This window comes from Amblyomma maculatum, chromosome 1 (genome assembly GCF_055883805.1).
Source record: "Amblyomma maculatum isolate TAMU_Amacu chromosome 1, ASM5588380v1, whole genome shotgun sequence".
NCBI lineage: Eukaryota > Metazoa > Arthropoda > Arachnida > Ixodida > Ixodidae > Amblyomma > Amblyomma maculatum.
The window spans coordinates 243,085,473-243,095,984 of record NC_139344.1 but is presented as its reverse complement, the minus strand read 5'-3'; the positions used below and the strand labels follow the sequence as shown (position 1 = coordinate 243,095,984).

General features: G+C 48.5%; 1 pseudogene; it reads left to right on the top strand.

Moving 5' to 3' along the window:
• The first annotated feature begins 1,191 nt into the window (after nt 1-1,191).
• Nucleotides 1,192-7,412, top strand: LOC146206083 (uncharacterized; annotated as a pseudogene).
• Nucleotides 7,413-10,512: the final 3,100 nt, after the last annotated feature.

The window sequence follows — 10,512 nt, the reverse complement described above, 5'->3', positions numbered from 1 at the left end:
CTTTTTGTGCTATGTTTAGGGCACGCTCCCTTAATCGGTCATGAAGGCACCGCCCCGTCTGCCCTATGTAACATCTTCCACAGGACAGGGGAATTAAGTATGCCACTCCCAAAGCCCATTTGACGAAGGCTCCTTCATGTCGCTTCTTGCAACTGCGCTCAACATCCCCGCTGAAGTTCTGTGAATTTTTTTTTTTTTTTTTGTTACAACGTCATGCGGTCCTTATTTTGTCATGACTGGCCGCGCAATCAAAGCAAAGCGCCTAAAACCCCAATTGAGGGTATAGAGGGCAAGTGCTCACCAAATAATTTCTTCTAGAAGCGTTTACACTATTGAAGTAAAAATTGTTTTACTGAAATCAACAAAGCACATTTCACACGCCGAAAGAAAAGGTAGCAGGCCGATCAGCGTGTGCCTCGAGCTATCGAGGCGAAGCGGCCACGTGAGAACAAGCATGCCACCCTAACAGGCGCACGAGAACTGGTTCTGATAGGGGCGTCGGGCAGCCTTCGAGGATCCAACGATCAAGACTTAAACACCCTGCTCAGCTGAAGGCTATTTCTCACGGCACTGGCCTGTTTGCCGGTGGCAGTCCTGGCTATTGGATGTCGCCAGCGGGCCTCATCGGCTATCTACATGCTCACCCCCGTGACCTGTCATGGTGACAGGCAGCGGCACACCATCCAGCTTCAGTCCACAGGTCCAGACCATCCATCGCCACGCTGGCCCGCCGTCTAAGAAAGGATTCGGGCCTGATACGTCGGGCCTCACGTACAGCTTCACCGCCAGGACAACGAAGCAACACCGTATCGTGGTCATGTCGGCGGCCTCAGTTCCCGAGCAACAACCGAAGCTCCCCGTGCGCCGCGATGCGGTCGAACAGGCCGGCTGTGTCGATCTGCACCACGTCACCAGAAAAAAAATACAAGCACGGGCAGCATCCTGAACGTCAAGCGGACCACCGAGAAATGTACAGCCGCATTGTGTAACGACACATGCGTTGCCATCTTCCCGACGTGTGACGTGTGCCACCGAAGATCTGAAAGGAAGCAGCCCCGGCGAACCTTATTGTGGGAATTGCACATTTTTGCGCCGTGCAATGGCCGTGCTGCACCTGTGCAAGTGCTTGCTGCTTGTATGGCCATCACTGCGTGTTCGAGTATAGCACGATGCAGGTGCCTTCCTCGATCGATGCCCGGTGCGAGGCTGGTCAACATCAACTTAGTTATCTTCTGCGTGCTTTGCCGCGGCTGCCTGGTGAATGCCACCACGCTCGTCGAGTGGCTGCATTCATTCATTCATTCTACCGAGTGTGCATCGTGCAATACCTCTGCGACGTGTCGGTGCACAAGACAAAGCCGCTGAACTACATCCGGCCGGACTACACTCTCCAGTAAATCGTCTACAAGGTGGTTTCTGGTCTCTACTAAAGAAAGATGAAGAAAAGGGGCGACTTCTATGAGAAACACGCAGGGCCAGATCGTGGCGTGAAGTGCCACGAAGGTCGAGGCTTCGTGGACGACGCTTCGAGGCTCATATTCCGCCCCGACGGCACGATCAGCGTTTCCTTGGAGTACAGCATGGGCAGCCAAGAGCAGAATTCCGGTGAGAAGAGCGAAGAGGCTACCGACTCCGGAAGTCAAACGGAACCCCATGGCTGTGCAGCGCCGCTTCCTCTGCTGCCCGGCGGCCTTCACCGTCAGCCATCTGCAGAAGTTTATCCGCATGAAGTACAGCCTGGAGGACCAGTACCCGGTTGATATACTGTATATGGATGGCATACTTTACTATAGGACTACTCCTTGATGGACATTGCCTATATCTACACTTGGAAAAGGGATTGTCCCTTGCGCCTCTTTTTCCGGATTTACCAATGTCCTCCGAAACCTGCCGTCGTGAAAACAGTTGCCTCTGAAATCAGTGCTGTAGTTCAGCAAACAGTTTGAGAAGATGTCAACAGCAATGAAGAAAAAGAAGCGGCTGGACAGCCAGAGGCATGCCCAGCTATTTTGTCAGTCTGCTAAAGAGAATCATGCGCCTACTCGAGTCCCCCGGCTCCGGAACAAGTTGACAAGCCAGTTGCAAAGCCGTCGCCTGAACCTGCCGTGCCTGTTTCAGGCAGTGTGCCGCAGCCAGAAGAGCCCACCTAAACAATTGCTACGTTGGTACCCGCTGCCGATCCTCACTCGGTGGAAACACCTGCAATGAAAACAGCTGTGGAGGAAGAATCAAAGCACCAGGAAGTCCGAACGCAATAGCCTTGGTGAATAGCCTGGCAGTGAGGTGTCGATGTTGCCTTTCTGCGGTCAATATTTGTCACTGTCGGAATATTTGATAGCTAATTTTTTGCTCGTATGATTAAAGTAGTGTAATTGTGCTTCTTCTCTTCTATTTCTTTGGATTGGTGTCCGAACACCTTACTTCACCAAAAGTCGCGCATATCTTTGTCTGAGAGCAACGGTCTGCTTACTACTGTCTATACGTGGAATCTTACCTGGAAGCACCTATTGGGCTGAAACGTGGATGCTAACCAAGAAGGTTCTACTTAAGCTTAGGACTACTCAGAGGGCTATGGATCGAAAAATGGTCGGTGTAACGCTAACAGCTAGGAAGCGTGGAGAGTGGGTCAGAGAAATATCTGGAATTAACATTACTGTAGCTAAAATCAGCAGAAATGGGCATGGGCAAGGCTTGCAGTACAAAGAGAACATAACCAATGGTCGCTTAGGGTAACAAACTGGATTCCAAGGGAAGGAAAGCTTAGCAGGGTACGGCAGGAAGTTAGGTGAGCGGATCACACAGGACCGGGTTTGTTGGCGTAATATAGGAGAGGCTTTGCCCTGCAGTGGATATAGTCCTCTGATGATGATGATGATGATGATGATGATGATGATGATGATGATGGGCGCAGTGCTCTACAAGACTCCGTGATTATCAGCGAGCGGTGTCTGTAGCAGCAATCGAAATTCAGGTGGCCATACACAGTATATACTAGCTCCCCTGGCCGCAAGCATCACTTTGTTTGCACCAGCAGCCATAGATCCAGCTCCTGAGCTCGACAACATTCTCGCAGCGAAAGCCGATCTTCTTTTCGGCGATATCGGCCCCCGCAGAGTGTGCAGACGGCCTGAATAGCAGGATATCAAAAATGCCCTAACGGCAAAGGGGCGGCTACGGGTACGGCCGCTGGCATCGCCGAGTCACCACCACGATTGAGGAGTAAAGGCTGCTACGTAGTGACTTCTTTTAAATAAGCACCAAGGAGTCAACCTTGCACTGTGGCAGAAAATAAAAAAGGAAATCGAAGGGCCTGTTTTCTGTAATTTCTTCCGTTTTCTTCGCTGTTTTCGTATTTCTTAATATGAACCAACCGAGCTGCCCTTCGTTTAACAGTGTTTATGCCTTAAGTGGCTCACTCTAAAGTTGTCATCGTCAATGCTCCGTAACAGACATTAAAAGCTGAATTACGCGTTATTCCACAAAGTGATGCTACAGACAGCTCTGTGAGTGTGTACTGAGACACCTACTGAGCAGTGAACATTATTAAATTGGTATATTCTCAGATATGTCGGCAAACTCCGATGTTTTCGCCAGGTATAAAACTTCATGGGCACCACCTAAGAGCCCGCCAAAAGATTCACTAGACCAACGGGCCGAACTTTTAATTCTATTGCCAATTTCGAAGCTTCAGAAAAATAGGAAATTTTAGATTAGGGGGACACAAACGGTTAAGGGGATGGAGTAAGAACGGGGCGACAATGCGCATGCGCGGAGTGCTGCGATGAATGGGCGAGGGGTGCGGTAATCACCCTAGGCGTGCGCCCCGCTATTCCCCTATTCCCCTAATCCCGATAGGGGTCCCCTAGCCTAAAATTTTCTAATATCTCAAAAAGGCGCAGTTATGCTACACAACTAATTATAATGCAAAACGCCCCAGTGGTGAGCGCAGCCTTAATTTACGCTGGAGCTTTCAGTGGTATTTTCACCCCGCAGTATTTTAAGGTGCCAAACAGGAAATAAAAAGAAAAAAAAACGTCGGCGCGGCGCAGTTTTTAAGATACTCGGGTAGAGCTCCGTCGAGCAGACGCTCAGTTCCTAATCGATGCAGCTTTTTTTTTTCTCAATAAGCAACCTTACCGTTTTAAATCTTATAACTCTTTTTACAGCCTTCCTTCTCTCGGCAACCTGGGCCGGTGAAGGAAGGAAGTGAATCTTTATTATGGAGAGAGAAGGTGGGGTTGAGAAGGTGGTCACCACGTGCCTCTGAGACCATGAAGATCACAGGCGACACAAGCCTATACCGCTGCGAGTAATGTAGGGTCAGCCTCTACCAAATCTCCACAGCGCTTGCCGAGGCATGAACTTCGTCCGAGGAGAACTTGAACTAGCCCTGCGTCCCCCGTACTCGCAAACCGAGGCACGTCAAAAATGAAACCACGTGAGCATGTAGAGTGCAAAGCTGTGATTGATATAAGCGCCGAAAGCGAGACATACCGAAATGAAGCTGTTCACGTGTGGCGCCACCGAGCGCAGGTTTTCCTTGCCTTCCAACTTTTAGGCAGTCTTTTTGATGCCTTATTTGAATAGAGGAAAGTGCGTATGCAGTTTCGAAGCGAAGCTAACTTAACCATTCAAACATGTAACCGCAATGCCCATTAGGCAGCCTCCCGGAACCCTTGCACGTCATGGCGCTTGAACGCACAAGAGTATGTTCCTGCGTTTCTGTTCTTGCACTTTTCTTCTTTGTATTAGCTTTGCTTTCTGTAAAGATGATGTTTTTATGGTTACGAACTGGTATTCTATCGGTGCAAGCTAATTTCATTTTTCTCTTCATTCTATCTTGCAGTCTCTCGTGCTATGGAATGAATGCCCTCGACTTCATCAACTTCTACCCATGAGCATTGGATCCAGAAGTGCGCTACCGCTACCGTGTCGCCCTCCTATGGCGCGTTAAGCGGACCCAAAATTATGTAGTTAACTACCGCTAAGGTCTTCAAAGACCGATGTCGCCAATATTTGGCTGAACCTTGCTTGACCTTGAAAACTGTGCCTCGAACCGAAACCGAGATGAATCCTGACGGGCTCACGCTCCTAATTCACATATAATTAGCGCACCACGCCGAATCATCTGTCATTCCTCTTTAAGTTTTTTTATTTGACGACTTGACAATTTAACTCGATTTTTCTTCTCCCTGTATATCTGTCTCCTAGAAGGATGGGCCATTATACAGCCATTTTTGTATTAAATATTGCTAAATGAGTAGCTTGTTCTAAGTCAGGTAAACCTCTGTCAAAGAAAGAAAAGGTGGTGGTAGGGTAGGCGGTCAGTAGGTGCGTCCGAGACCATATAAATTCCGGTAATGCGGAAAGTTGGGCTAGTTGGTACATGATTGCAAATTACGAGCGCTGCGACGGAGAACAACAACGAGAGAGTAATGACAAGGACAGGCGCTACTATCAACTGAAAGTTTATTCGAAGGACACAGATTAAATACTGGTTGTCTTCTGGACAGGCGCATGTGCCTTTGGTTGTCTTCTGCGAGTATTTAATCTGTGTTCTTCGAATAAACTTTCAGTTGATAGTAGCGCCTGTCCTTGTCATTACTCTCTCGTTGTAGTTCTCCGTCGCAGCGCTCGTAATTTGCAATAAATTCCGTGTGACGCAGGCCCATGCCATGCCTCGGGATTGGATGTCCCAGTCGTCGCTGGCCTTTACTTTATTCCACGTGTGAAGGAAGGGATCAGGCATGAGTTCTCTGGGAGTTAAGATCGGAAATTATGTGAATAGTTAATTTTATTTCAACGCAGAAGCGACAGGTCAGGCTAATTTCTGCTGGGTATGTTCTTCTCCGGACTCTGTAATGTGTGGTGTAGTCGTTTGAGGGACTCTCCGAAGCCCTCCAGGTCCAAGGCGGCGGCAATGTTCGCGAGTAGTTGCAGGCGCTTCGCCCCAAAATAGGCTCCTGAAAACAGCAACTTGTTCCTTTAATTACAGCATAATACGTAATATTATTTCGTCATGACGGCCGCGCGCATAAAATCAAATCATCTAAACGCATAACTGACGGCTTGCGATCACCAAATAATTTCTACCAAAAGCGTTTACACTATCGCGATAAAAACGATTCACTGATGATCAGCAAAATAAATTATATATAGATATACATACATGCTTTATTTTAACACTAAATGGTGGAAGGAGGCCGAGGGAAAAGCAGTGTGCTTACGGCTTGAGAAGTCCTTGGCCCCCTTAAGGCGTACAGCAGCAGCAGAGTGGGACAAAAAGAGAAAAAAAAAAAAAAGATACACAGAAAACAAAACACTATATGATGGGCATAGGAAATACAAACGGGATAAACATAAAAAAACACACCTTTGAACATCTCTAAAACATAATGAAAAATACATCACGATCACATCACACATAATGATAACATTACAATGAACTAAAAACTAAAGGAGAGTAATGGGTGCATGTATTCACAAAAAGGAGAATGAAAAAGCAGCAAATGTTTCGTAAATGCTTGAGAACGAGGTTTTGAGTATGTCAGTGCCTTCTCTTTCAAGAATATTCAATAACCTTGGAAAAATATGTCGAAGCATATAAAATAAGGTAGCAGGCCGAGCAGCGCGTGTCTCGGGCTATCGAGGCGAAGCTGTCACGTGAGAACAAGCCGCCACGCGAACAAGCGCACGTGAACTTTTTCTACCCTTGGGTCGTCGGGCGACCTTCAGAAATCCAACGATCAGGTCTGAAACGCCGTGCTCAGCTGAAGACTCTTCCCTACGGCACTGGCCTGTTTGCTCGTGGCAGCCCTGCCCGCCGGATGTCTACCGCGAGCATCATCGGCGATCTACGTGCTCGCCACAGGGACTTGCAACGGCGACGGGCTGCGGCACACCGTACCGCTTTCGACCGCAGGTCCAGGACCATCCATCGCCACGCGCTCCCACCCTTTAAAAAAGCAATCGGGCCTCACATGCGGGGCCTCAAGTACTGCTTCTTCGCCAAGACGCCGAAGCAGCACCGCATCGTGGTCGTCTCGGGGAGCCCTCAGTTACCGGGCAGCAACCGAAGCTCCCCGTGCGCCGCGATGCTGTCCAAGGGGCCAGCTGTGTCGATCTGCGCCACGTCGGCTGAAAATATGACGAGCAAGGTTAGTGTCCTGAACATGGAGCGGAACATTGAGGGACGTACAGCCGCATCGCGTAACGACGAAAGCGAAGCCATCTTCACGGCCTACGAAATCGAATGTGCACTCTGCAATCTCAGCGAATTCAAGTGCGCCAACTGTCCCAGTGTGGCCGAAGGCCTCGCCTGCGACGGCCATAACAACTGCGGCGACAGGCGACAACAGCGCGACGTGGTAGGCAGCCTCGGCGCAGCATACACCAGGGGCTCCTTCGGCTAACGGTCTGTGGTTGTAACGGTGCTCCTGTTCATGGGCATCTGCATCGTGGTGCCTTCCGAGAGGCTTGCGGCACGAAGCACTAGCAGCCACCGCTAGCCTGCATCGTGCAGCAGCTCGACGGCACCTGTCGGACAGCGAACAGCGAAGCTGCTGCACCGCCCCCCTACCATGGGCGTCGCACCGGACGGAACGCGTCCGAACACTCGGAACGTTTTTATCGTCTAGTTATTGATTTTTTTTTCTTCACAACTTTACCTACTGTAACCAGCCACGAGGCGATCTGATTGTGAGATGCCGAAGTAGCCCATTCTGGGCAAATATTTGTCACTGTCGCAATATCTGAGGGCTTATTTTTCGCCCATTAGTAAAGTAGTGTTTTCGTGGTTCTTCTCTTCCATTTCTTTTGTTTGGTGCGGGAACACCCTGCTTCACATGAAATTTAGCTCGTCCTTGTTTTCGAAGAACGAGCTGCTTACCCTTATCTATACCCTTATCTCACTGTCTTCACGACTTCTCGTCCATATATCCCAAATGTAAAGCGCCTTTGTTGGAACCAGTGCGATAGCTATTCTAACATTTTGCGGCCATTGAAAGGGGTCAGCAGCAGGCACCATCAAACCAAGGGCGCGAACCGGTGCGACTTTCTGGGCGTCCTAATTGACTGAAAATTTCTGGTGCCATATTCCGCCCTCTGCTCTTTGTATGGTTTATGCGCTTTAACATGCAAAAGCTACCCAGGCTATGAAGTACTCTGTAGTGGAGTACTCTAAAACTTATGACCACCTGGGGTTCTTTAACGCGCACTGACATCGCGCAGACCTTGCCTTGCTTTTCGTCTCCATCGAAAAGCGACCGCCATGACCGGGATCCAATCCCGCATTCTTGGACACTGTAGTCGAGCTCGGATATCATGAATACCTACACCGTGGAAGCTAGCGGCCTCGTTCAAAAGATGTGTGTGAGCTATTTTTATCATTGAGCAGTAGTGCTCCCTCCTGCAGTTTTCACTGTGGTGCCAGCCCACTGTGAGGTTTGGCGCAGCGCCCTACAAGGCGTGAACGCTTATTGAACTATTTCATATAGCCAATTCAAGACGCGAAAAAACCCATCGTCACTTTTTTCCGCTGGTTCACGCCTGAAATCATACAGAAATGACAAGAGAAGATCGTTCTTTGCTCCGTCAAGAACCTTACACGGCCACCCAGGCAATGCACATTGTGTGCATTCACGAGAGGCAACCCTGAACCGGCCCACCAGAGTTTTTTGGGTTTCTTTGGGCTCCTCTGCACTGTGTGTTGTCAGTGCACGTTGAATAATATCAGGTTGTCCAAATTACCGTAGCCCTCCACTATGACGTCACTCATAGCTGGGGTCGCATTGGGACGATAAACAAAAATACCAGGCATGAACTTCTGGATTTCTTAGTTTTGCATAAAGCTACTTGCTTGTATATTTTATAATATCGCCCAATGAATGAAGGCCGCCACCACAGTAAGGACCGAGAAATCTTTCTTGGCTCCGCAGTGATACAGGCTGACATTTGTCACTATTTAAACAAAATATTTAGTTATAGTTAAATCCATAATCAAGTCTTGCAGCTACAAAAATATTAAAAACTTTGTGTTAAAGAGTGTGGAGTTATGGACTCTCACAACGACTCTACTTTTCAATCTGCTGCTTCTTCGGCGAAGAAGAAGCGGCGCCACACAACTTCTCGGCGAAGGCAGCGCGGATCGGCGGGAAAGTGTCTGCTCGGCCTTCGTCCAGAGACGAGCCATTGAATGCGGATACATCTGCTCGATTAGAAGCAGCCACCGGCCGGTCCCACCATTCGGAACAGCAGCTGCTGCATCCTGAAGCAGATGAGCCGTGTCGCTTCGGCGGGCGGAAGCCGCCGGTCGTGGGCAGCCCGCCACTTTCGTCGGAACGCTCTCCGTTGTTTTCGTTGTTTCCCGACAGCAAGGACGCCGCCCCACTCTGTCGCAAGTCCGTCTTAAGCAAAGCGGAACTGGCTGAACCAAACTGTGATTAATTTCTACTAGAAGAAGAAAGCACTGCGAGGCTCATTATACATGTGCATGCGTCATAGAGACGCGATTATGAGCGAGGTTATTCTGGGCGTACTTAAGGAGTAAGGCGAGTTTTAATCATGGTGCAGTACAAAAAATGCAGAAGAGGGGCCCTGATTGCTTAAGACCGCGAACCAGCGCTGACATCTCCCCTAATTAATTTTATGGTTTTGTCTGAGGATAGTGCACATGCATTCATTACATGCCCTTACCCTTTACCATTGTTTGATGAGTGGTGGGACACTTGTCTTTTATCACGAACGGCAGCTTGTTTTGCATTGCTAGCTCTGCTGATATTGCGCGATAAACAGCACTCTCGAATGCGTCATATGCTTCCCACCCAGTTCGAGCTTTGTGAGCCCGCCTTCGCCTAATTTCTTGTTCAGTATTTTATGACAGAGCCAAAGGCTACCATAGTCTCTCAGCTGTGTAAGCTTGTCATGGTTCGCGTTGATTTCTTTTTGTCTGCTTTAAATTGGACGACGATATTTTACTAGCTGATGCCGACTCTCAATGTCTTTTTGTTTTTTTCCCCAATTTGCGCACACACTGCCATCGCTGTTGCGTACCAATGCGTAGACATTTTGGTACGAGTTGAAGACAAAGCCGCCTGATTTTGAACTCCATCCTCAGCCCTTCCCGCAGTATAGTGCTGCTATATTATTTCATAGAAATAAGAAAAGACACCACACCAAATGTGTCGTTGATGACTTTATTGTTGCTTTGCGGCTTGGGCCGTCGGTACACTTACAGCGTACACAGAGTGTCGTAGATAAGATTGGACAAGAATTTAAAAAGAAGCCTGAACTTCCTTCCGAATTTGATTAAACTGAATGTTAGGAATTGTCTAAGGTATCAGACAGGAGTTTTGTGTTTTTTTTTTTACGCGTACATGATTAATATGTCGACATGCACTAATTAACTTTTCTTTAATATATGGCTCTAAATATATTCAAGAGCGAATAGGAAAGTTGTAGAGCGCCGTGAACAAAATAGTCTACGCACGTTCACATCATAATTCAGGTTATAGA